This window comes from Canis lupus, chromosome 25 (genome assembly GCF_048164855.1).
Source record: "Canis lupus baileyi chromosome 25, mCanLup2.hap1, whole genome shotgun sequence".
NCBI classification, from domain to species: Eukaryota; Metazoa; Chordata; class Mammalia; order Carnivora; family Canidae; genus Canis; species Canis lupus.
In genome coordinates this window covers 1605002-1632396 of record NC_132862.1, presented here as the reverse complement: position 1 = coordinate 1632396, position 27395 = coordinate 1605002, and the positions used below count along the sequence as shown (strand labels likewise).

The 27395-nt window shown below is 41.3% G+C and overlaps 1 protein-coding gene across 8 annotated transcripts in view; it reads right to left on the bottom strand.

Moving 5' to 3' along the window:
- LOC140616996 (cyclic AMP-dependent transcription factor ATF-7) overlaps positions 1 to 8955 on the bottom strand; it is a 95932-nt gene extending 86977 nt beyond the window's left edge. For 2 of the 8 annotated variants that reach the window (XM_072797690.1, XM_072797683.1), the window contains exon 1: positions 8817 to 8955. The gene's annotated coding sequence lies outside the window, so the exon portion shown is untranslated. Of the gene's footprint in view, positions 1 to 4898; positions 4923 to 7158; positions 8439 to 8485 lie in introns of those variants that run through there. The other 6 variants (XM_072797684.1, XM_072797689.1, XM_072797687.1 and 3 more) reach the window with 6 other exon arrangements.
- Positions 8956 to 27395: the final 18440 nt, after the last annotated feature.

The window sequence follows — 27395 nt, the reverse complement described above, 5'->3', positions numbered from 1 at the left end:
GAAGCCAAGTTAGAAGTAACTAGGGAACATTATACCTATGTTTGGTCTCAATATGCATTTTAGAAGTTGAAAAATTCCTGAAAACTGGTAGGCAGTCAAAAATCTAATGCTGTATTTTGGGTTTTTTCCTACTCATCTTCAGATAAAAAGTATCATCCCTAAAACAATACATCAATAGCAATCAACCCCAAAACACTAATCTTAAAGGATAAATTTAAGATCTTCATGGACTTAATTTCTTTTAATTTTTTTTTAAAGATTTTATTTATTCATGAGAGACAGAGAAAGAGAGAGGCAGAGACCCAGACAGAGGGAGAAGCAGGCTCCATGTAGGGAGCCCGATCCCTGGTCTCCAGGACAACACCCTGGGCTGAAGGCAGCGCTAAACCACTAAGCCACCCAGGCTGCCCAAATTTCTTTTAATTTAAATAGACTACAAACAATAACAAACAAGATAGACTTTAATATTAAATTCTAGTATGAGTTCAGTACCAGTTAGAAAATTGCCACAATATCCCATAATGACAATCATGGAGATGCTTAGAAATTCTCACAGATTGAAAAAAAAAAATCTATTTTCTAAGACTGTCTACACACTGGCAACACAGTGATCTATTTGGGGTATTCTTTTTTTTTTTTTTTAATTTTTATTTATTTATGATAGGCACACAGTGAGAGAGAGAGAGGCAGAGACACAGGCAGAGGGAGAAGCAGGCTCCATGCACCGGGAGCCTGACGTGGGATTTGATCCTGGGTCTCCAGGATCGCGCCCTGGGCCAAAGGCAGGCGCTAAACCGCTGCGCCACCCAGGGATCCCTATTTGGGGTATTCTAATGCTCACTGACTTTCAACAGTTCCCAACACAGATGTGTAAGTATCAGCAAACTACTGCTTGCCCAAAACTTAAAAAAACAAAGAAAATGGTGCTACAGGAGACAAGTTACTACCAGAAATACCAGAAAAACCATGTTAAATAAAACCAACATGGTGTTACTCAAGTTTGATAAAGCTTAAATAAACATTACTGGCAAGAAACTTGGTGCCAACACAAATCATTTACAGCAGTCATATGTTCTAGTCAATAAATCATCCTGTTTTTATAATATAGTCAGTCATATTCCTGTTCAGAAAGAATAATTATGTTGTTATTTTTTAATCTGAAAAAAATGTAATTTTTCTACTGCATGGTAAATTTTAAGCCCCAAATACAATCTAACCAATTTAGCATATAAATCTCCTTTGTCCACTATGTCAGCAAGAAGTACTATACCAGATAAGAAGTATTAACAGGTAATTCCACTCAAAACAAGTTGGATTTTGTGAGAAGGTAGGGCAATAGCAAAACAACACTGTCCCACGGAGGCGCAAGCCACAAGCTCACAAAATGACTTTTTAAGCTAAATCTTGGCTCCTGTTAAGACTTTCATAATTGATATTTACCAAGACTAAACGCAGTATTGAATAGAAAAGAGAAACTATTTTTTTTGAAGTGAACTCTACGTACAACATAGGGCTCGAACTCACAACCCCAAGACCAAGAGTCACATGCTCTACTGACTGAGGCAGCCAGGCGTCACAAAAAGAGAAACTTTTTACACACTCGGGTTTCAAGCCTATGAGAACATTCAAAATTAAAATTACCAAAAGATGAGAAAAGGCTAACAAAGTAAAGTGGTGAGTTTGTAATGAGTTTTGTTCTCCTATTAAATGTTCTCATATCCCTCATAAGATTACTGCGTAACTCACATTTGCCTTGGGAAATCTTTCCTACATGTCTGCCTACAAAGTTTTAAAAACTAGATAAAAAATTTGTCTTTTTATAAGATTTTTCCTGAAATATAACAGTCATCCTTCCTCTCTAAGGAAGCCAAGTAGTATACATTTACTTTCAAAACTAAACTGAATTTTCTTCATTGTATACCGGCAGTACGTATATTATTCAGACACTTTCTCCCACCCCCAACACATACACACAAAATTTCTAAACAAAGGGATAAACAAGAGAAGGGAAGGAAACAAAATACTATGGCTTAACAGGGAAAAAAAACAAACATTCTTTCAACACAAAGCATCCATCAGGGAAATTCTGGAGAGAAAATATCATGATGAAATATTTTAAGACATGACATGACCCTAATGCAAAATATTTATTGTTGTTTTTTGTTTTGTTTTGTTTCTCAAAGGAATTGTTTCTTGACACTTATTCCCACTGGGTCAGTAGAACCACTTCAATTTCATTTTCTTTACAGTCTATTTTTCTTTCTGATTCTTCAATAGTAAGTTTTTTTTATCTGAGTTTCTATTTATGAATGTTTGGGATGGAAAGGACCTTGAGGGGTCATCAAGGCCTTCCTTCTGCTTTCCAGGAGAATTCGTAACTAAATAATCTCAGATGGTGAGAAGCTATCAAAAGAAGATGCATTCTGTCCCTAACAGCATGCTACTTCATTCCACACAGACATTTCCATTCATAATTTGCAATTTTCTAAAAGTGAAAGTAAAAATTAAAACCCCAAAAGAGGAAGATGCTTTAAAAATGCATTTATCAGCTAAAATTGCTCAAACATAAGTTCAACTATCAGGTCTAAAATTAACACACAGGAAAATTGTTGGCTGCCAACACAGTCTTAAGTCCCTGGAGATATCTTCTGATGTTCTGGCTTATTTCTAGCACAATTTTACCTATAGCACAGAGCATGACAAACTTAGCCTACCACATCAATAAACTAACTATAAACAACAAATTTCTGCGCGCGCGCGCGCGCGTGTGTGTGTGTGTGTGTGTGTGTGGTGTGGTGTATTTTTTCTTACAGGTGGTGAAGGTTTTTACTCCGAACAGAAAATGAAAAGTTAGGCCTAAATTGGAGATGTCAATATTATGGGGAGGCTATGATAAAACTGTTACATGGACAATAGTTTAATTTTTTAACATGTAACAAAATGTTGAGGGAATGATGGGTCTTCCTAAAAGTTTCCAAAACAGAATGATGACATAAAATATGCAACTATGCAGAAACACTGTTAATCATTCTAGAATTATTTAAAAAAATAAAAAAATAAGGCACCTGGGTGACTCATTGGTTGAGTGGTCTACCTTTGGCTCAGGACTTGACCCCTGGACCCCGGGATCAAGTCCCACAACCAGCTCTCCACAGGGAGCCTGCTTCTCCCTCTGCCTGTGTCTCTGCCTGTCTCTTGTGAATAAATAAATAAAATCTTTTTTTATTTTATTTTATTTATTCATGAGAGACTGAGAGAGAGAGAGCAAGCGAGAGAGAGGCAGAGACACAGGCAGAGGGAGAGGCAGGCTCCCTGCAGGGAACCTGGATCATGCCCTGGGCCAAAGGCAGGCGCTAAACCAGAGCCACCCAGGGATCCCAATAAATAAAATCTTTAAAAAATAAAATATGTGAAAAATAATAATAATAATAAAATAAAATATGTGACGCTGGATGGCTCAGTGGTTGGGCTCTGCTTTTGGCTCAGGGCCTGATCCTGGGGTTCGGGGATTGATTCGGACATCAGGCTCCCTGAAGGGAGCCTGCTTCTTCCTCTGCCTGTCTCTGCCTCTCTCACTGTGTTTCTCATGAATAAATAAAATCTTTAAAAAAATAAAATAAAATAAAAATAAAAATAAAAATAAGGAAGCAGGACCAGCAATGTTGGAAATAGAGGGGGAGGCAATTATACTTTAAAAAAAAAAAGAGGAATTATTAAATAGATGTCTTAACAATTGGCAAGGAATGCAGTGATTTATAAACACTGGCATGACATAGTTAGGTAGCAATTAATGTCTAACTTCATTTCTTTTTTTTTTAAGACTTTATTTATTTATTCATAGAGACAGAGAGAGAGAGAGAGAGGCAGAGACACAGGCAGAGGGAGAAGCAGGCTCCATGCAGGGAGCCTGACGTGGGACTCGATCCTGGGTCTCCAGGATCAGGCCCTGGGCTGCAGGTGACACTAAACCGCTGAGCCACTGGGGCTGCCCTAACTTTGTTTTTTTTTTTAATTTTTATAATATTTTATTTATTTATTCATGATAGACACAGAGAAAGAGACACAGGCAGAGGGAGAAGCAGGCTCCATGCAGGGAGCCCCATGGGGGACTCGATCCCGGAACCCCAGGATCACGCCCTGGGCCAAAGGCAGGCACCAAACCGCTGAGCCACCCAGGGAACCCCTATTCATTTCATTTCTTAACAAGTCACTGGCCTAGAAGCTTAGAGGCAGGTCAGAGACAATATATTTAGATTTCAACAGGATACCTCTTAATATTTCACAGGAAATAGAAGTTAGATGATTAAACAGAAGGTGGATTCATAATTTAATTTTACCCAAAAGGTTGTTTAATGGATTAATAGCAACCTAATGATAGCGTGCTGATGTTATAGGCACTGTTTCACCCTTATATATTTTTTACCAGTGACCTAAAACAAAAACATAGGTGTCATATTTATGTCTTGTTTATCAAATTTATCTATCAATGATACAAACATGAGGATATGATATGAGGAATGGCTAAGAGGCCAAATAACATTATTAAGCTTGGGCAGCCCGAGTGGCTCAGCGGTTTAATGCCACCTTTAGCCCAGGGCATGATCCTGGAGACCCCGGATCGAGTACATCAGGCTCCCTGCATGGAGCCTGTTTCTCCCTCTGTCCCTCTCTCTGCCTCTCTCTGTCTCTCATGAATAAATAAATAAAATCTTTAAAAAAAAATTATTAAGCTAATCAATAAACCCAAATTAACAAGATGACAATTACAAAGATAAATGTAAGGTCATCAATTACATTTAAAACATTAATGGTGCAAATTAATGCAATCTTAGGCTTTAAGAATAGAGGTACAGAGTGCAGTAGAAAAGAGGCCATACTCTCCCTTGTACTTATTATACCTGGGTACCTAGGTGGCTCAGTGGTTGACCGTCTGCCTTCGGCCCAGGGGGGTCCTGGGATCGAGTCCCTGCACGGAGCCTGCTTCTCCCTCTGCCTGTGTCTCTGCCTCTCTCTCTCTCTCTCTCTGTGTCTCTCATGAATAAATAAATAAAATCTTAAAAAAAAATCATACTTGAGGTGTTATATTTCAAAACTAGATAAAAAGTCCTAAATACGGGACGCCTGGGTGGCTCAGCGGTTGACTGCCTGCCTTCGGCCCAGGGCGTGATCCTGGAGTCCCGGGATCGAGTCCCACGTTGGGTTCTGGGCATGGAGCCTGCTTCTCCCTCTGCCTGTGTCTCTGTCTCTGTCTCTCTCTCTCTCTGTGTCTCTCATGAATAAACAAAATCTTTAAAAAAAAAAAACAAAAAAACACAAAATCCTAAATACAAGCAACTTATATTTGATGAGAAGCCTGAACTTTATAAAAATGGTCATTTAAGGAATGGCTGAAATAACTTGGGATATTTTCCCCAGTAAGAGAAGCCTCTCTTAACTGGACATAACTGTCATCAAATACTTGAAGGGCTACCATGTTGACAAGGAATTAGGTTTATTTATTGCAGCTGCAAATAGCAGAACTAAAGAGCTTCAGCACAATGTAAAGAATGTTCTAAAAGTAGAACTCCAATAATGAAATAGGGTATCTGTGAAGTGGGGACGTCTTCCTTACAGCATTAGGAAGTGGTAAAGCCCACCTGCCAGGAATTCCAAATAGGATAGATTTTCACATTTCATGAATATACCTGATCTCAAAAGAAGCCTCCTGCAGGAAGGCAACATTCAAAAACCAGATGCTTAAAAATTGTTTTCTTTGGCGTGTTTCTAAATAGATGGATGACCTTTTTTTTTTTTTAAGTTTATTTATTTTTGTTAGTATTCTCTACACCCAAAGTGAAGCTTGAACTCACGACCCCAAGATCAAGACTCACATGGTCCACCAACTGAGCCAGCCAGGTGCCTGACGGAAAACTTTTTCACAAACTCTAAGATCATAGTACCATTTTCAGAAAAACCAACAACAAAAGAAATTAATGCTCTTTTTCCTTTTAAATGAATGCTGCATTTGTTTTCCTGAAAGAAGCAACATCTGCACCTTAACTTTAGTACCTTTATCAAGGGATAAGGGACAATTATATGCCAGTCTGCCAACTAGTCTCAAGAAGAGAGCTGTCTTTGTTATACATCTACATGGCAATGTTATTCGCTCCACCTAAAACTTCCTTGCAAGGAGAAGGCTCCTCCTTATCAGACGTGTATGAGGCTGCTGTAACACTGACTCCCTCCTCCTGCAGCCTAGGAAAAACTCAGTCTTGACATGTACAAAACAATAACTTGTGAGAACTTCAGAGCAGCTGTGTTCAGGCAGAGCCAGGGACTTTACTTGAGGCACAGTACTAGCTTAAGAGTTGGTTGAAAAAAAAAAAAAAACGATTTTCATTTTGAGCTGGAAGTGGGGAGAGGAAAGAGAAAGGAGATATAGGAGCAGCATCATTAACATTTAAAAGCCGTGGTAAACAAAAATGCTTAAAAATTACAACACTGAAACTATCACAGGATGTAACCTTTGATCCAAACATTTAAAGATGAGCGGTGTTAACACTAATGAGATCAACAACAACAAAATCTTACATCTAATAGTGCCCAAGTTAAGGGCATCACAAATTCGAGGATGGAAGAATTAAACAAGGGACTTTGCTCTTTCACTGGATATTTTTTGTTCTGCTGCCAAGTAAGCGAACTGTGAAAATGTCTGCATGTCCAACAGCACTGCTCTGAATGTGAAATACTGGAACCCAATTCAGTAATTAATGCGAAAGGGTCAGTAATTAATTGGTCTCAACGTGTTGTAGGGGCAACTTTCTAGCCAGGAGAAAAAAACTTCAAATGGTTGCTGAAAACCAAAGATTAATAGAAAGCAGTATACTCTGGTTTCTCTTCATGTAACAGTTTTACCGGCATTTCAGACCTTATTTTGCTTCTCAAAAGTAAAAAAAAGGATGTAAAAGACAAATCTATGCTGTAGCAAAGAAGTTGTTAATTAATTGGCTGTATTAGTTCAATTCATTATTAAATAAAACACAACCATCAAACAAAGGGCAAAGGCTTGTCCCTTTGCTGTAGAGAATTAAGAACTGGTAAGACTACTTAGAATAGCTGCCAAACTTTTCTTTAGCTTTTCTTACAGACATGCTACATTTCGCAATAGTCTCCACTTACCTTACACATCCTCCATGTTTAAGTACAAATTGTGTTTGATTTCCCCAACCCTTGCCCTAAGATATTATGACATATCTTTAGCTTCTGAGTTTAGACACAAAGGAAGAAACTGAAAATTTTTCACTTTCCTGAAATACGTCCATCTTATTTACACCATTCAAAAAATATATAACATAAGCTAACTATACTTGCAACCGTCCTTTTAACAACTCCAAAAATGAGTGGATAAGACACGCATTTAACAAAAACAAACTTCAGTGTAGTATTATTTTCTGTGCTTAGAACGCCTGTAAAGACCAATGTCTTTACGAGAACTACTTACACTACTACGAAGTTTTCAAAGCATAGGAATCAAGTGAGCTTGCCCAGAAAACTGCACACACACACACACACACAAACACACACACACACCCCACAAACCTACACTTACTATGACACAACCTTCGGAGACACTGAAACACCCTCTATAAAGTGGAAAACAGACTTAAAGTTAGGAAAGTAGCAACGCGGCAATCTGGGTAGGAGGTGCCCTGGGTAGTAAACACCCCAGTCAGAGAACATAACAAGCAACTGGGAGCAACATACGACTCCCAATGGGGCTCCTACTTGGACTGCCCAAGTCCCAAGCCCCTGTCCCTGAGTTTAGGGAGAGAGGAGTGGAGGAAGAGGAAGAGAGAGCGAGAACGGCAGTGAGGGCAGAAGCGATGAAGGTGGTCTAGTTTTCTCCTCCCCTACCGCTATCCCGCTATTCTTGCAGCCTGGCCACCAGACCAGGTGCCATATACACCGAAAACCCCAAATCAGTATCCTCGGCTGCTTCTGCTCCGGGGCTAAAGACCTGTCTGTATCAGCTGTCTCCCTTCCGAACATCTCCTTTACCCGCCCGAGCTCCCCTATACTCTTCCCAAAGGGATGCCTTTTGGCCCGGAAGCCCACCTCTGCTAAGTCTTCCTAAACTCACACGCTGAATCTCCTCCAAACCCGTACTTTCTCTCTGAAATCATGTCCCTTATTCTTTTTCATAATTCGGCCGAAATGCCATGACTCTCGTTTCCAGTGATGTACCCCTATCTTTCCGGCCGAACCCAACGCCCCGCTTTGGCCTCCGGTTCCCTAACCTCCTGCCTATTGCCCCTGGCTCTTCCAATGCCAAGCCCCTAACCCCACTCTTCGATAAGCCTGGGTCTTCAACCAACTTAGGACCCCTCCCCTTCCTCCCATTGCGCCCCATCCCGGGATCCTCCCATTAGGCTCCGCTGGACTTCCATTCCCTCAGGATTCAACTCCCCTCTCCTTGCCACGCCCTGTGCCCCCCGGGGCTACTTACCCCAAGTTCTCCCCACACTTCAGGCCTCTGGCCCCGCCTTCCCCCCCAGAGGAAGGAGGCGGTAGGAGGGAGACAAGAGGGGCGGCACTCCGCGAGGTAAAGGCGACCTCTCATTAGCCTCCGTCGCCGCCAATCGTAGCTTCCTCCGCTCCCATTGGTCGGCGTGAGTCCATGCCCCACCCACTTCCTCAGACAGGGCCCGGCCGCCGCCTCAGCGCCCCCGTCCAACACAGACTGGGAGGGGAGACCCCGGCCTGGGACGCCGCGAGTGGCCGGAGTTGAAAGCGAGACTCCGCCAGATCGCGGACTAGCGAATGTTAAGAGAACTCACCCGCCGGTAGCTCCGTCGCCTCCCGCCCGCCCGCGTCCGTTCCCACAATCTGTCTCCAGCTCCTTCTTTCCCCCCTCAGCGGAGCAGATACTTTCTTCTCGTCCGGCCAGGGGCGCTCACCTCTCGCGAGATGTTGCGGGGGGGGGGGGGGGGGGAGGAAGGGCGAGATCCGCAGGCCCTAAGTTGGAAAGGGGCCGAAGGGCGGGGCTCGCGGTGGGCGGGGCGGGCGGGCGCGCGGGTTACACGTGCCCGGGCGCAGACCGCAGGCTGAGCGGGGCGGGGAAGGGCTCAGGTGCCTGGAGCGGTGGAGCCCGAAAGGTGAGCGGCGCGAGGGCCACGGCCGGCTCGGTCGCCGCGGCTCGGGCTCCGTGATCCCGGGGTCACGGGTTCAAGCCCCGCCTTGGTGTGGAGGCTACCCGAAACAAAAAGCTCGCAGAAGTCAGGACACTCGAAAGTAAAGATTCTGGAGAAACGTATTATTTCGAAGGAGCAAACTTTTCTCCCACCCTCCCCCGCCTCCCCTAAAGGAGATCACTTTAAAAACAAGAGAAGTGGGGGGATCCCTGGGTGGCGCAGCGGTTTGGCGCCTGCCTTTGGCCCAGGGCGCGATCCTGGAGACTCAGGATCGAGTCCCACATCGGGCTCCCGGTGCATGGAGCCTGCTTCTCCCGCTGCTTATGTCTCTGCCTCTCTCTCTCTCTCTCTCTCTCTCTCTCTCTCTCTCTGACTGTCATAAATAAATAAATAAAAATTAAAAAAATAAAAACAAGAGACGTGAGCACTGGGTGTTCTGCTACGTGTTGGCAAATCGAACTCCAATAAAAAAAAATATATACAGGGCCGGGTGGCCCAGCGGTTTAACGCCCGAGCCCAGGGCACGACCCTGGGGACCCGGAATCGAGTCCCGCGTCGGGCTCCCTGCATGGGGCCTGCTTCTCCCTCTGCCTGTGTCTCTGCCTCTCTCTCTGTCTCTCATGAATAAATAAATAAAATCTTTAAAAATATATATATATATACACAAAAAAATAAAAATAAAAAGAGAAGGTAACACTTCAAAGAAGCTGTTAAAAAAATTGGGGAACCCCCCCTCCTAGGCCAAAACATAAGGGGATTCAAGTTTCCAAACAGATCCAAGTAATTGGATCTTCTTTGCACTTAGAGTAGTAGCAGTGGCCCTAATTCCACTGTGCGACTGCATGAGGGTTGCGGTGAGGATGGTAGGGGTTCAACTGCAAGAACTGGAGTCAGCTGCGCAGGTTGTTTCTACTATCCTCCAGAGTCCTCACTTCCTTAATTGGAAACTAGTTTGAAATACTCTTAGCCCTACAACTGGAGTGAACGCATTGGGAAAAGTTAGCCACCTACATAGCAGTCTCAATCCTGTTATTTATTTATTTGAAGATTTTATTTATTTATGAGAGACACAGAGAGGGGCAGAAAGACACAGGCAGAGGGAGAAGCAGGTTCTGTGCAGGGAGCCCGATGTGGGACTCGATCTGGGTCTCCAGGATCAGGCCCTGGGGTGAAGGCAGCACTAAACCGCTGAGCCACCAGGGCTGCCCTCAATCCTGTTATTTAATTGGCCTGTGACTTTGGGTGAGATACTTCTCTGAGTCTCTTTACCGTGGGGCTGGGAAGCCCATTTTACTCAAAGCCTTGTAATGATCAAATGACTGACCATCAAAGAACACTATACTTATTACTCAGCAAGTATTTCAACAAATACTCAACAAGACATACAATGTGCAAGGCACTGTTCCAGGCATGGGGAGAAGAGCACACCTACCAGGGCACTGCTTGGGTAGAACTTATTTTTTAGTGGGAAGAGGGAGGCAGTGATTAAGTCAACAAACACAAATATTTCATGGTGAGTGCTTCAGGGTAATGAGACAAAAAGTGGGGATGTAAAAATTAATTAATTAATTAAAATAAATTTAAAAAAAAAGTGAGGATGTGGGGAAGCAACTTTACTCCTGGTGAGAAGGCCTCTTTGGAGAAGGAATGTGTTTGACCCAGGAGTTGAACTATGAGGAGGAGACAGCCTCGGGAAGATTTTGGGGAGAAACATCAAATGCAAAGATTGTATTAAAATTTGTTCTTGGGATTCCCCGGGGGGGGGGGGGCGGGGGGGGGCCAGCAAGTGAGCTTCTGCCTTCAGCTCAGGGTGTGACCCTGGTGTCCCTGGATCAAGTCCTGCATCGGGCTTTCCGCATGGAGCCCGCTTCTCCCTCTGCCTGTGTCTCTGCCTCTCTGTGTACCTCTCGTGAATAAATAAATAAAATCTAAAATAAATAAATAAATAAAATAAAAATAAAAATAAATAAAATATAAAACAAAAATCAGGGAGTAGGGGGAGTAGCTGGCTCAATCAGAAAAGCATACAACTCTTGATCAGGGTCATGACTGAGTGCCAGTTCCATGCTGGGTGTAGAGATTACTTTAAATAAATAAACTTTTTAAAAAAGGTTTAAAAAAAAATCAGGGGCACCTGGCTAGCTCAATCAGTGGAGTGTGTGACTCTTTTTGTTTTTAATTATTTATTTATTTATTCATGAAAGAGAGAGGCAGAGACACTGGCAGAGAGAGAAGCAGGCTCCCTGCGGGGAGCCTGCTGGGGGACTTGATCCTGGGACCCCGGTGTCACGCTCTGAGCTGAAGGCAGACGCTCAACCCCTGAGCCACCCAAGTGCCTTGAGTGTGTGACTCTTGATATCAGGGTTTGGGTTTGAGCCCCACATTAGGTCATAGAGATGTCCTAAAATTAAAATCTTTTTTAAAAAGTCAGGGAGTAAAACATTCTACAAATTGTGCTAGGACAATCGGCTACTACTCTGTATAGACAAAATAAGTATAATAGCTAACATTTATAGATCTTATGGTGTTCCAGGAACCATCTTAAGTGTTTTACATTCATTTCCCCTCAATATTATATTTCCAACCCATATCACTCCCCTGAAATGAGGACTCCAATTATCTACTTCAGAAATCCTCTTGGGAAAATAAAAAAAAAATCCACTTGGATATTTAATGGTATTTCAAACTTACCATTTCTGAAACAAATTCTGCTTTTCTCTCCCACATGTCCCTTTCCTCGTCTTCTCTTACTAAAATTTCTCCATTGTTCCAGTTGTATCTTTTTGAGGCATAATTCATACATCACAAATTCACCTTTTTAAAAATTTACAATGCAGTTATTTTTAGCATACTCACAAAGTTATGCAACTATCACCAATACCTAATTCTGGAATACTTTCATCATCTCAGAAAGAAAGCACATACTAGTAGTCGCTCCCCATTTGCCCCTCATCAGCTCCTGGTGCAACCATTAGTCTACTTTCCGTCTCTATGGATTTGCCTGTTTACAGACATTTTAGTGTATATGGAATAATATATCTGACCTTTGTAGTATCTGAAAAAATGTCTGGCTTCTTTCATTTAATCATTTTCAAGATTCATTCATGTTAGCAGGCATCAGTACTTTATTCCTTTATTTTTTTAAGATTACATTCATTTATTCATAAGAAACACAGAGAGAGAGGCAGAGACACAGGCAGAGGGAGAAGCAGGCTTCATGCAGAGACCCCGATGCGGGACTCAATCCCAGGGCCCCAGGATTACACCCGAGGCCGAAGGCAGGCAGTCAACTGCTGAGCCACCCAGGCATCCCTATTCTTTTTTTTTTTTTTAAGACTTTATTTATTTATTATAAAGACGCAGAGAGAGAGAGAGAGAGAGAGAGAGACGCAGAGACACAGGCAGAAGGAGAGGCAGGCTCCACACAGGAAGCCAATGTGGGACTCGATCCCAGGACCCCGGGGTCATGCCCCAAGCTAAAGGCAGACGCTCAACCACTGAGCCACCCAGCCACCCAATAAAATAGAAAATCATCATCATATTTTATTCATTTCATGGCAGAATAATATTCCATTGAATGGATATACCAATTTTGTTTAGCCATTCATCAGTTGATGGAACATTTGGGCTGTCCCCACTTTTTGGCTATTATAAATAATTGTTTTGCTTTGAACATTATATATGCATTTTTATGTGGACATTATTTTCAATTCTCATGATATACACCAAGGAATGGAATTGCTGAGTCAAATCGTAAGTTTTTACTTAACTTTCTTTTTTAAATATTTATTTATTTATTTATTTATTTATTTATTTATTTATTTATTTATTTCACAGAAAGAGAGAGAGCGAGTGCACAAGCATGAGCAGGAGGAAGGACAGAGGGAGAAGTAGACTCCTCGCTGAGCAGGGAGCCCATCTCGGGGCTCTATCCCAGGACGCTGGGATCATGACCTGAGCTGAAGGCAGATACCTAACTGACTGAGCCACCCTGGTGCCCCTAATGTGCACTATAGAAGAATTTATATCCTCCTATTATTGGATGGAATGTTCTATAGATATCTGTGGAGAATAGTTGACTTATAGTGTTGTTCAAATCTTCTCTATCCTTGTTAATCTTCTGTTACTCCATCAATTATTGAAAGTAGGGTATTTCAAGGGCACCTGGGTGGCTCAGTTGGTTAAGTGTCTGACTTCCACTTGGGTGGTGATCTCAGCGTCTGGGATGGAAGCCCTTGTCGGGGCTCACTGCCTTGCTGCCTCTCTCTTTCATGAATAAATAAAATCTTTTTAAAAACTAAAAAAAATAAATGAGGTCAGTTGGCTGGTTCAGTTGGAAAACATGCAATTCTTGATCTCAGGGTCATGAGTTCAAGCCTCACATTGCACTTAGAGGCTACTTAATAAATAAACTTAAAAACACTTTTTTTAGGGCGGCCCCCGTGCCGCAGCGGTTAGCGCCACCTACAGCCTGGGGTGTGATTCTGGAGACCCGGGATCGAGTCCCACATCCGGCTCCCTGAATGGAGCCTGCTTCTCCCTCTGCCTGTGTCTCTGCCTCTCTGTCTCTCTCTGTGTGTCTCTATGAATAAATAAATAAATAAAATCTTAATAAAAATAAAAATAAATTTTTAAAAATAAAGGATAAATTGGGGATCCCTGGGTGGCTCAGTGGTTTAGCGCCTGCCTTTGGCCCAGGGCATGATCCTGGAGTCCCAGGATCGAGTTCCACATCGGGCTCCTTGCATGGAGCCTGCTTCTCCCTCTGCCTGTGTCTCTACCTGTCTCTCTTTCTCTGTGTCTCCCATGAATAAATAAATAAAATATAATAAATAAATGATAAATTAAGACAGTCTCAGATGAACAAAAATGGCAAGAATTCATCACTAGCAAACCTTCCCTACAAAAAATACTAACAAGGGTTATTCAGATTGAAATGAAAGGACAACAGATAGTAACTAATCCATATGAAAAAATGAGTGTCAGTAAAGGTAACTGCATAGATAAATAAAAAGACAGTATCAATGTAATTCTTATTTGTAACTGTGTTTTTCTCTTATAGTGTTTATAAGACAATTGTATAAAAACAATAATTATAGGGAAGCCTGGGTGACTAAGCAGTTGGGCACCTGCCTTTGGCCCAGGGCATGATCCTGGAGGCCTGGGATTGAGTCCCACATCGGGCTCCCTGAATGGAGCCTGCTTCTCTCTCTACCTATGTCTCTGCCTCTGTGTGTGTGTGTCTCTTATGAATAAGTAAAATCTTAAAAAAACAAACAAACCAATAATTATAAATCTATGTTGATGAGCATACAATGTTAAGAGATATAATTTATATGATAACAGCACAAAGGAGGAAGGAAATAAAGCTGTATAATAGCAAAGTCTTTGTATGTCACTGAAATTAAGTTGGCATTAATGCAAACAAGATCGCCATAAATTAACGTGTTAATTATAGTTCCTAGGGCAACCATTAGAAGAAAAACTCAAAAAAATCCAAAAAGCAGGAGTACCTGGGTTGCTCAGTCAGTGAGTGTCCTACTCTTGGTTTCAGCTCAGGTCATGATCTCAGGGTTCTGAGATCAAGCTGCACGTCAGACTCTGTGCTGGGTGCAGAGCCTGCTTGAGATTCTCTCTCTCTCCCTTTCTCTGTCCTTCCCCCAACTCTCTGTCTCGCTCTAAAAAAAAAAGGAAAAAAAAGAGTCATTAGAACAGTGCCTGCCTTCTTGTCATATAACTTACTATACAAAGTGAGTATCTTTTCTATGCCTTGGTAAATTGTTAGTCTCCTTTCTAAATCTGTATCATCTTTCAACATTTTACCCCTTGCACTTTCTATGCCATGATATCTGAGAGTTCCTATAATGTGAATTTTTTTTGCCAGCATCACTTCCTGTGGTACATCTTCATCTTTTTTGTCACTTTCTTCATTTATGGCAATAACTTCACTTTTGCTGATTTCCTTTGGTTGCTTATCCAGAGTCTCTAGAATGGCACCAGTGTCAATAATCCCTAGATCAGCTGTCTTTTCTAAATTCCACTTATACTGAATTTGAATTTCACTTCCTGCATTATCATTTTTTCTTCTATGTCACTTTTTTTTGGCCAGTTAACCTCCGTTGATTATCTATTTTTGTAGATGGCTATCACTGAAAGACAAGGAAGCAACACAACTACACACTCTGCTGTCCATGTGTAAACTGAGTAACAGATGAACAATGGCCATTCACTGACAGACTTTGAAAGAAGTGGCATGATTGGTACTAACTGATCATGATGCACACATTAATGAAGTGATCTGTGTACTGATGAGCTAGCAATAAAGTTTGTACTTCATGCAAGTACTCATAGTTCATATAGCATGGTAACTGAAGTTTGAACCATATTGTTCAAAAGAAATACTGTACTGTCTTTCTTTTTTCCTTATCCATTTGAGAGAGAAAGAGTAAACAGAACAGGGGGAGGGGCAAAGGCAGAGGGAGAAGCAGGCTCCACCCAAAGAGCCCAATGTGGGACTCGATCCCGGGACTCCAGGATCGTGCCCCAAGCCTAAGGCACTCAACTGCTGAGCCACCCATGCATCCCTGCCTCCTTTATTTTTGAAGGATAAATTTGCTGAATATAGAATTTTACATTGATAGTCTTTTTCTTCGAGTACTTTGAATATGTCACCCATTATCTCTGGCCTCCATGGTTACTGATATGCAATCATTATCAATGATCCCCTATATGTAGCAAATTACTTTTCTCCTGCTGCTCTCTTTTCTTTCTTTTTTTTTTTTTAAGATTTTATTTATTCATTCATGAGAGAGAGACACACACACAGAGAGAGAGAGAGAGAGAGAGAGAAAGAGAGGGTCAGAGACACAGGCAGAGGGAGAAGCAGGCTCCATGCAGGGAGCCTGACGTGGGACTCTATCCTGGGACTCCAGGATCACGCCCTGGGCGGAAGGCGGCGCTAAACCATTGAGCCACCCGGGCTGCCCTTCTTTCTTTTTTTAAATATTTTTATTTATTTCTGTGAGAGAGAGAAAGTAAGAGAGCATGAGCAAGGGGGGAAGACAGAGTAGGAGGGAGAAGCAGACTCCCCACTGAGCAGGGAGCCTGAAGCATGACTCCATCTCAGGACACTGGGATCATCACCTGAGCTGAAGGAAGATGCTTACCTGACTGAGCCACTCAGGTACCCTCTCCTGCTGCTTTCAAGATTCACTCTTTGTTTTTGTCTTTTGACAGTGTGGTTATGATGTGTGCAGGTATGAGTCTTCTTGAATTTTTCCAACATGGAGTTTGTTGAACTTGGATGTGTAGATTGATGTTTTTCATCAAATTTGAGAAGCTCGGGATCCCTGGGTGGTACAGCGGTTTGGCGCCTGCCTTTGGCCCAGGGCGCGGTCCTGGAGACCCGGGATCGAATCCCACATCAGGCTCCCGGTGCATGGAGCCTGCTTCTCCCTCTGCCTGTGTCTCTGCCCCCCTCTCTCTCTCTCTGTGACTATCATAAATAAATAAAAAAATTAAAAAAATTTTTTTGAGAAGCTCTTGGCTATTAGTTTGTCCAATATTCTTTCTGTATTTTTTTATCCTCTACTCTCCTACCATGTACATTTGATGGGGTATTATAGGTCTCTGAAACTCTGTTCATTTTTCATTCTTTTTTCTTGTTCCTTGGACTAGATAATTTCAATTGATCTGCATTTTTTAAAAATTTTTATTTATTTATGATAGTCACACAGAGAGAGAGGCAGAGACACAGGCAGAGGGAGAAGCAGGCTCCACGCACCGGGAGCCCGACGTGGGATTCTATCCCGGTCTCCAGGATCGCGCTCTGGGCCAAAGGCAGGCGCTAAACTGCTGCGCCACCCAGGGATCCCGATCTGCATTTTTTTTAAAAAAGATTTTATTTATTTATTCATGAGAGACACAGACAGAGGCAGAGAAACAGGCAGAGGGAGAAACAGGCTCCATGCAAGGAGCTCGATGCAGGAGTCGATACCTGAACCCCAGGATCAGGCCCTGGGCCAAAGGCAGACGCTCAACCACTGAGCCACTCAGGCGTCCCTGATCTGCCTTTACTCTCTGTATTTCTGTCTTTTGTCTGCTCAAATCTACTGTTGAGTCCCTCTAGTGAATTTTTCATTTAATTATTGTACTTTTCAACACCAGAATTTGGTTCTTTTAAAAATAATTTCTGTATTTTTATTGATATTCTCTATTTGGTCAGTCATTGTCTTTCATTTAGTTCTTCAAACCAGTTTCTTTTAGTTCTTTGAATATATATGTATATATTTTTTTATTTTTAAAACTTCTATTTATTTATTAAGTAATCTCTATTCTCAACGTGGGATTTGAACTCATGACCCTAAGGTCAAGAATCGCATGCTCAGGTCACCTGGGTGGCTCAGTCAATTAAGTGTCTGTCTACCTTTGGCTCAAGTCATGGTCCCAGGGTCCTGGGATCAGGCCCCATATCAGGCTCTGGGGTCAGCAGAGAATCTGCTTTTCTCTCTCCCCACTGCTTGTGTTCCCTCTCTTGCTATCTCATTCTCTCTCTTTCAGAAATAAATAAATAAATAAATATATTTTAAAAAATAAATAAATAAAAGGATTGTATGCTCTACTGACTGAATGAGCCAGGCGCCCCTGAATATATTTTCAATAGTTGATCAAAAGTCTTTGCTTAGGAAGTCCATGGCCTTTCTTAGGGACAGTCTACTGACTACTTTTTTTCTTGTGTATAATCCATATTTTCTTGTTTCCTGAATATCACATAAATTTTTAATTGAAACTGGACATTTAAAGTAATTTCATGTGACAACAATGAAATTCAGATTCTCCTCCCTCTCCAAGGTCTGTTTTCATGCTATTTGTTGTTAGTTGTGGTTGCTTGTGTAGTGGCTTTTCTGAAATAATTCTGTAGATTCTATTTTCTTTGTTTTGTGTGTCCACTGAAGTATCTGCTCAGTTAGCCTAGGAGTCAGCTAATTATCAAATGGAAATTTCCTTAAATGGCTGGAAGCAATAAATCCTTGCCAAGGGATTCTGGATGCATATTGGGGCATGCCTTCAACACTTAGCCAGGCAGTTTACAACTTGGCCTTAGGCTTCACTTCCTGCTTGTGCAGAGCCTCAGTCAATGGTGAGAGTTTAAGGGCTTCTCTCCCTTTCTTTCTTTTTTTCTTTCTTTCTTTCTTTTTCTTTCTTCTTTCTTTCTTTCTTTCTTTCTTTCTTTCTTTCTTTCTTTCTTTCTTCTTTTTTTCTTTCTTCTTTCTTTTTTTTCTCTTCTTTCTCTTTCTTTTTTTCTTTCTTTCTCTTTCTTTTTCTTCTTTCTTTCTTTCTTCTTTCTTTTTAAGATTTTATCCATTTATTCATGAGAGACATGGGGGGCGGGGGAGGGGGCAGAGACACAGGCAGAGGGAGAAGCAGGCTCCATGCAGGGAGCCCAACATGGGACTCGATCCCGGGAATCCGGGATCAGGCCCTGGGCCGAACGCAGTGCCAAACCGCTGAGCTCCCTGGGCTGGCCTTGTTTTGTTATTTTAAGATTTTATTTTTAAGCAATCTCTACACCCACCATGGGCTTTGAACCCATAACCTAGAGATCAAGGGTAACATGTTCCACTGACTGAGCCAGCCAGGCACCCCATTCTCAGGTCTTTTCTGGTCCCGCCCCTTATGGACATCACAGTCCCCAGATTTACATTAACATTTTTTGATTACTGCTAAAATAGAATATAGCATCTTTCATATGGTAAGAACCAACAAGGAAACTTTCCTTTAATTCCGTTTTTACAAAAATAAAAAAATAAAAATAAAAATAAATTCCCTTTTTACACTTTATGGTAAGTAGCAGGGAGGAAAATGCATTTATAGATCATTTCTAGGCAAAATTGTGAGGCTAACCACCAACCTATTTCTAGCCATGTGCCGTCTCTTTATTTTACTAGAAATGGAAAGCATGGCCTCTTGAAAAGAAAAAAAAGTCACCATTCTGCATTATGCATTCATATATTGCATTTCTGTATTTTTTGTTTGTATTGTAAAAAATTCACATAATAAACAATGTTGTAATGTAAAAAAATTAAAAAATTAAAAAATTAACATTTTGGTTAGCCTTGTTTTTTACCCTGTTATCTACCATCCAGGCAGCTGCAATGTTGAAAAATTGCATCTCATTGTTTTGAACAAATGCCCCCCCAGGAAAAAATCTGTTTGTATGAGACAAGTTCTGGGTCAGGTCAAATAAAGATAACCTTGTGTAGTATCCTCCAAGGAAATATCAGATAGGTCAAATAATGACAACTCTCTGAAAATGGGGCTTTGAAGGAGTTCCAACCGCATTTTACCTGCTCCGGTAGTTACCAGGCTACTGGTTTTCATTACAGGCTTTTTGTTTTCAGGGTTACCGGGGACAGTAATATGGGAATAGAGTAAATTAAAATGCCACTTAATTCATTGTTCTTACTGAGATTCTTTCTTTCTTTCTTTCTTTCTTTCTTTCTTTCTTTCTTTCTTTCTTTCTTTCTTTCTTTCTTCTTTCTCCTCCATATATTCGAGAGAGAGAGACAGACAGACAGACAGAAGGAACAAGCAGGGGAGAGGTAGAGGGAGAGATTCTTTCGAGCAGACTCCCCACTGAGCGAGAAGCCCCCTGGGGGGCTTAATCCCACAGCCCATGAGATCATGCATGACCTGAGCTGAAACCAAGAGTTGGATGCTCAATCAGCTGAGCCACCCAGGTGCCCCTCAGATATTTTTTTTGCATCAACATTTACTCCCTTAGGGCACCTGGGTGGCTCAGTAGTTGAGCATCGGCCTTTGGCTCAGATTGTGGTCCCGGGGTCCTGGGATCGAGTCCTGCAGCAGGCTCCCAGCGGGGAGCCTTCTTCTCCCTCTGCCTATATCTCTGCTTCACTCTGTGTCTCTCATGAATAAATAAATGAATTTTTTTTAAATAAATGAAATTAAAAAAAAAAGAAATCTTTAAAAATAATAATTAAAAATTTACTTCCTTCATTGTTGCAAATCTTTGGTTAATTAAAAAAAAAAAAAAAAAAAGAATGTTGATCCTGATCATTTTGCCAGTGTTCTCATTGTTTTAAAAGAAGAATAGATTTGGAGAGAGGAGATTTTTACTTTTCCATGTTTGCTGATGTCACTCCTTCTAGTTGTTTCTCAGCCAAATCCTTTAGAGATATCCTTGATGGCTGTCTTTCTCAAACATCCTGCATCAGCAAATACTGTAGAGATAGCAAATCCTCTACCTTCAAAATATACTCAGGATCACACCACTTATCACTACCTTCATTGTTACCACCCTGAGCTAAGCTACCTCTCTCTCCTCATTCATTATTTTCCAACAACACCACCTCCCCACGTTTCCTCAGACTGCCAAATATCATCCTGTTTCAAAACCTTTGCAATTTCCTCCCAGCTATACACAGAGCTTCTTCCCTTAATTCCTTCAAATTATTGTTCAAATTATACTTCTTCAGACATGCTCCCCTGACCACGCTGTATCTCGTACCCCATTGGTCCATCCCCATCTCGCTTCATTTTTTCCTAAAACTTACGTCTGACTTATTATATTTACTTATTTACTTATATTATCTGTTTCCTCCCCTTAGGCAGGGACTCTGTCCACTGTGTTCATTGTTGTATCTTCAGCACCCAAACTGTCTGGATTATCTTGGCACTCAATAAATTCTGGGTGAACGTATTGCCAAATATCTTCCATTTGTTCCTTCAGATTCACTCTTTCCCTTCTTCCCAGTGTCCAGTATGAACACCATCAGTGAACTTCTTTGCCCTCTGGCTTCACCGGTGTGTAGAACCCCAATAGGAGTTTGGAGGGAGGAAGCAGTGAACTCAGGGTGCTTATTCCCCAGGCTACCCCCTGCCAAATTGCCTTGGGTTTACCCTGTCCCTGGATCTAAGATCATTCTCTCTCTCCAAGGTGACCCTCTGTACATGGAGTCTGTCTTTTCAACAACCACTGGCTACCCTCCTCCTCCCTTTTGGCCTCAGTGCTGTGACAGTTTCTTTGCTGTTACTACCCTGAGGATATCATACTATTCCTTGTGGTTTCCTTGTGCCCAACCATACTTTTGTAAATAAACCCATCTCGTATCATTCTAACTTAAGAGTGACATCTGTTTCCTTTGGGTCCCTGCCTGATGTAGATGAATAACCCTAAAAATAACTCTATGAATTAGACATATTAGCATTCCTGTTTTACGGATGAGAATTCTGAGGCCCAGAGGATTAAGATACTTGCCCAAGATTATGTAGCTAGTTAGTAACAAAGCCAGAATTTACTTTAGAAATATTTGTGGGAGAATATTTTTTAAAATTTTTATTTATTTATTCATGAGAGACACAGAGAGAGAGGCAGAGACGACACACAGGCAGAGGGAGAAAGAAGCCTCTGCTTCTGATGTGGGACTTGATCTCAGGGCCCTGGGATCATGACCTGAGCCAAAGGCAGACAGACGCTCAACCACTGAGCCACCCTGGTGCCCTGCAGGAGAATATTTTTATGACAACAGGATAGGGAAGTATTCCTGAGCAAAACTAAAAAAGCATACCCATGAAAAAAAAAGGTTGAAAAGACTGAAATTCTCTATATCAAAAGATATCATTAACATAGGGAAGAGACAAGTCACAAACTAGAAGATCTCTGCAGACCACATAAAGGATTAATATATGGAACATAAGGAACTCCCAGAAATCAATAAGAAAAGCACAAACAACATAGAAAATGGGCTAGGCAAAGGATATTATGGGGAATTTATGGAGGAAGAAACTCACATGAATAATAAGCATAGGAAAAGATGCTCAATCTCTTTGGCAATTTGGAAAATGAAGATTAAAATAATGCAATTCCATTTCACACCATTTGGCAAATGAAAACTAGTAAGTGCAATGAGTGTTGGCAAGGCTATAGCTGGTGGAAATGCTTGGAATAACTACTTTGGAGAGCAATTTGACAATACCTCATGAGGCTGAAGATACATATCCTCCATTACCTAGTAATTTCAGTTGGAGAAATCTTTCTTAGGAAAATATTTACATTTGTGCACAATGAGATGTGCATGATGTTCATTGTAACACTGTTGGAAACTTCCTCAGCGCAAAAATGGACTACAAAGAAAAAAAAAAAGGACTACCATACAACAGTTAAAATGAATGATGTTTACATTCATCAACATGGTTAAGTGTCAAAAACATAATATTGAGTGAAAAAGCAAGTTGGAAAAGAATACATACAATATAGTGCTATTTATAACCATAAAATATGCTAGGCAATATTATGTATAATTTTTAGTACATATAATTTATGGATATCTATATATGTTATAAAATATAAAGACACAATGATACATAGCAACTTTTCAGTAATACAGTTATGTCTGTAAGAAAGAGGGGAAGGACTAGAGGGTAAAGCTGTGTCTGTATCTGACATAGTTTATTATTATCATTTACTTTGTATCAGTTTACATTCTTATTGAAGTTCTTTTTTTTTTTTTTTTTTTTTTAAGATCTTATTTATTTGAGAGACAGAGAGAGAGAGAGCACAAGCAAGAGAAGGGGCAGAGGGAGAGGGAGAAGTAGTTTCCCCACCAAGCAGGAAGCCAGACAGGGGGCTCAATCCCAGGACGCTGAGATCATGACCTGAGCCAAAGGGGGTGCTTAATTGACTGAGCCACCCAGGCGCCCCTTATTGAAGTTGTTCTTACAGCTCTATTGAGGTATAATTGACATAAAATAAACTACACATATTTAAAGTGTACACTTTTTAAAATTATTTTTTTTCTAAAGATCTTATTTATTTATTCGAGAAAGAGAGAGAGAGCATGAGTGGGGAAGATGTGGAGGTACAGAGAGAGAGGGAGAAGCAGTCTCCCCACTGAGCAGGGAGCCTGACATGGGCCTCAATCTCAGGGTCATGAAACAAGCCAAAAGCAGACGTGTACCTGACTAAGCCACCTAGGTACCCCAAAAGTGTACAATTTGATAGTCTTTTTTAAAAAATAAATTTAATTTAATTTAATTTAATTTTTAAAAAAGATTTTATTTATTTATTCATGAGAGACACACACAGAGAGATATACACAGGCAGAGGGAGAAGCAGGGTCCATGCAGGGAGCCCAATGCGGGACCCAATCCCAGGACCCCAGAATCAAGCCCTGAGCCGAAAGCAGGAGCTCAACCGCTGAGCCACTTGGGGTAACCCCCCCTTTTTTTTCCAAGTAAGCTCTGTGCCCAATGTGGTGCTTGAACTCAGGACCCTGAGAACAGGAGTCACATGCTCTACTGACTGCCAGCCAGGCACCCCATACAATTTGATAGATTTTTTTTTTTTTTTTTACAATTTGATAGATTTTTAACGTATGTATATACCCATGAAACCATTACCATATAATCAAGATAATAAACATATACATCACCCCCAGAAGTTTCTTCCTGTATCTCTGTAATCTATCCTTCTTACCCATCCCCTTCCCCTACCTGTCCCCAGGCAACCATTGATATTTCTATTACTATGGATTATTCTTCATTTCCTAGAGTTTTATATAAATGAAGTGATACATTAAGAACTCCTTTTTTTTATTCTGGCTTCTTTCTTTTTTTTTTTTTTTTTATGATAGTCACACAGAGAGAGAGAGAGAGGCAGAGACACAGGCAGAGGGAGAAGCAGGCTCCATGCACCGGGAGCCGGACGTGGGATTCGATCCCGGGTCTCCAGGATCGCGCCCCGGGCCAAAGGCAGGCGCCAAACCGCTGCGCCACCCAGGGATCCCTATTCTGGCTTCTTTCATTCAGCATAATTATTTTGAGATTCATCCATACTGGTACATGTATCAATAGTTCATTCCTTTTTTTTTTTTTTTTTTTTAATCTAAGTAAACTCTATGCATAATGTGGGGCTGGTGATGTAGGAAGTAATATTGGGGTTCAGAGCCGATGCACATGAAAGAATTCTTGAGACATCTTTGGTGCAAAAAGGAAGTTTTTTGGTTTTGCTTTTTATTTTTTTTTTTAAGATTTTATTTGTTTATGAGAGAGAGAGAGCGAGAGAGCGAGCGCACAGACAGGGGGAGGAACTGAGGGAGATGGAGAAGCAGACTCCCAGCTGAGCAGGGAGCCCCAAGTGGGGCTTGATCTCAGGATCATGACCTGAGCCAAAAGCAGATGCTTAACTGAGCCACCCAGGCACCCCAAAAACTCCTTTTCCAGAGACAGGACCCATGGGCAAAAAGACCTGCACTGAGGTCATAAGCAATGGGGGATTATATACTTTCAAGTTGGGCCAGGGTTAGGGATATCTTAAGCCTCCGAGGTATTTTGGAAACAAAGTTTCAAGGACCTTGAGGGGCTAGCTATTGTTAGGAAAATGTCATTTATTACTGGCAGGAAAGACTCAGTTATGAGAACATTCAGATGTGTACCAGTGGGTCATTGGAGGATGATTGCTAACATATATCTTGGGGGTTAGAAATAAAGGAAGTTTCCAAAGGAATTTTTACATGTTAAAATAATTTACAGGATCCTGCAGGTTGGGGTAAGGCTGCCTTTTCCCTCAGGAAAGTATTAAGTACGATGCACTTGAGTTCCTAGAACAATGTCACTCTGCCTGTTTCAAGGATTTGTCAATGGACTATATGTAGTAAAAAAATTTAATTTTTTCTCTTGCCTTTGTTTCCCACATCCCTGGGACTCCTGACCCCAAAACCAAGAGTCATACACTTCACTGAGTCAGCCAAGAGCCCTGTAGTTTATTCCTTTTCATTGCTGAGTGGTATTCCATTGTTCGGATATACCACCGTGTGTATAAGTCTTTCTATGAACATATGCTTTCGTTTTCTTTGGAAAATACCTTTGAGTATGATTTCTTAATCATATATTAAATGTGTGTACGTATTTTTATTAAGTAATTTCTATGCCCTACGTGGGGCTCTAACTCACAACCCTGAGATCAAGAGTCGCATGCTCTACTGACTGAGCCAGCCAGGCACCCCTAAATGTGTATTTATTTCCTTAAGAATCTGCCAAACAGGGCAGCTTGGGTGGCTCAGCGGTTTGGCGCCGCCTGCAGCCCTGGGCGTGATCCTGGAGACCCGGAATCGAGTCCCACGCCGGGCTCCCTGCATGGAGCCTGCTGCTCCCTCTGCCTGTTTCTCTGCCTCTCTCTGTCTCTCTGTGTGTCTCTCATGAATAAATAAACAAAATCTTAAAAAGAAAGAAAGAAAGAAAGAAAGAAAGAAAGAAGAAAGAAAGAAAGAAAAGAAAGAAGAGAGAGAGAGAGAGAGAGAGAGAGAGAAAGAAAGAAAGAAAGAAAGAAAGAAAGAAGAAAGAAAGAAAGAAAGGGAAAGAAAGAAACTGCCAAACTGTTTTCCAGGACTATATCCTTTTGCATTCCTACTAGGAATCTATCAGAGTTCAACTGGCTCTGATAGGTATGTGTTGACATCTCATTGTGATTTTTAATTTGGTCCAACATTATTCTGGGTACGTCTGTGAGAGTGTTTCTGGATGAGATTAATATTTGAATCAGTTGACTGAGCAACGCAGACTGCCCTCCCCCACGTAGGCAGGGCCTCCAATCCGTTGCAGGCCTGGGTGGAACAGAGCTTGAGGTATGGAGAATTTGCTCTCTGTCCACCTGTTTTCCGGCTGGGACATCTAATCTTCTCCTGCAGTTAGGCTGGAATTCACACCATCATTCCTGGTTCTTAGGCCTTCAGATTTAGACTGGGACTTACACCATTCATTCTCTTTGTTCTCTGGCCTTTGGACTCTGTGTCTGAGTCTGTCGGCTATCCTGGATCTCCATTTCTGGCACTTCACAGCCTCCATAATTGTATGGGCCAGATAATAATAAACCTATTTATTTGTTATAATTAAATTAATTTATAATAATATATCTTATGATAAATCTCTTAAAAATTTTTTTTAAACTTGGGATGCCTGGGTGGCTCAGTGGTTGAGTGTAACATTAGTTTCAGGTGTACAATTTAGTGATTCAACACCTCCATATTAGACCCAGTGCTCATCATGTCAAGGGCCCTCCATAATCTCTATCACTTATTCGGTCCATCCTCTCACCCACCTCCCCTCTGCTAACCATCAGTTTGTTCTTTATAGTTAAGAGTCTGTTTGCTGATTTTCCTCTCTCTTTTATTCCCCTATGATCGTTTGTTTTTGCTCCTTAAATTCCACATATAAGTGAAATCCTATGGTATTAGTCTTTCTCTGACTTATTTCATTTAGCATTATACTCTTTAGCTCCATCCATGTTACAAATGGCGAGATTTCACTCTTTTTTATGGCTGAGTAAAATAAATCTCTTATAATAAGTCTCTTTACAGATATATTGCTATTAAGAGTAGTTCAAGAGGAACAGAATGTTAAGGATGAATTTTCTGGAGGCACTGGCCTGGCTTAGTTGGTGATGTGACTCTTGATCTCAGGGTTGTGAGTTTAAGCCCCATGTTGGGTGTAGAGATTACTTAAAAATTAAAAAAATTAAAAAAATAAAAAGGATGAGTTTCTTGATTTGGTTTTGGGATTTCTGAAGTTGACTCTCTAATCTGATTAAATTTAAAGATGTTAATAACTATTTCCTGTTATAAGTGAACACTAATAGTCTATAATGTGAACTGGTAAGGGCACCTAGGTGGCTCAGTTCATTGAGTGTCTGCCTTGGCTCAAGTTAAGGATCTCAGGATCCTGGGATGGAGCCCCTCCTCGAGCCCTGTGTCTGGCTCCCAGCTCCGTAAGGAGTCTGTTTCTCCCTCTCCCTCTGCCCCCTGCTCGTGTTCACGTGCGCGCGCTCTCTCTCTCTCTCTCAAATAAATAAATAAAATCTATTAAATAGATAAATAATGTGAACTGGTAATAAACATAAACAAAATTCTGCATTAGATACTCCTCATCAGCTACTTAGAAGGAGCATGAAGCTGGTTGACTCTGTATATGATACTTTCAAACATTTTTTTTAAACTAACAAATACAGGGATGTCTGGGTGGATTGGTAGTTGAGCGTGTGCCTTTGGCCCAGGTCGTGATCCTGGGGTCCTGGGATCACATCAGGCTCCCCACAGGGTGCCTACTTCTCCCTCTGCCTGTGTCTCTGCCTCTGTGTCTCTCTTATAAATAAATAAATAAATAAATAAATAAATAAATAAATAACATCTTTCAAAAAATAAATAACAAATATAA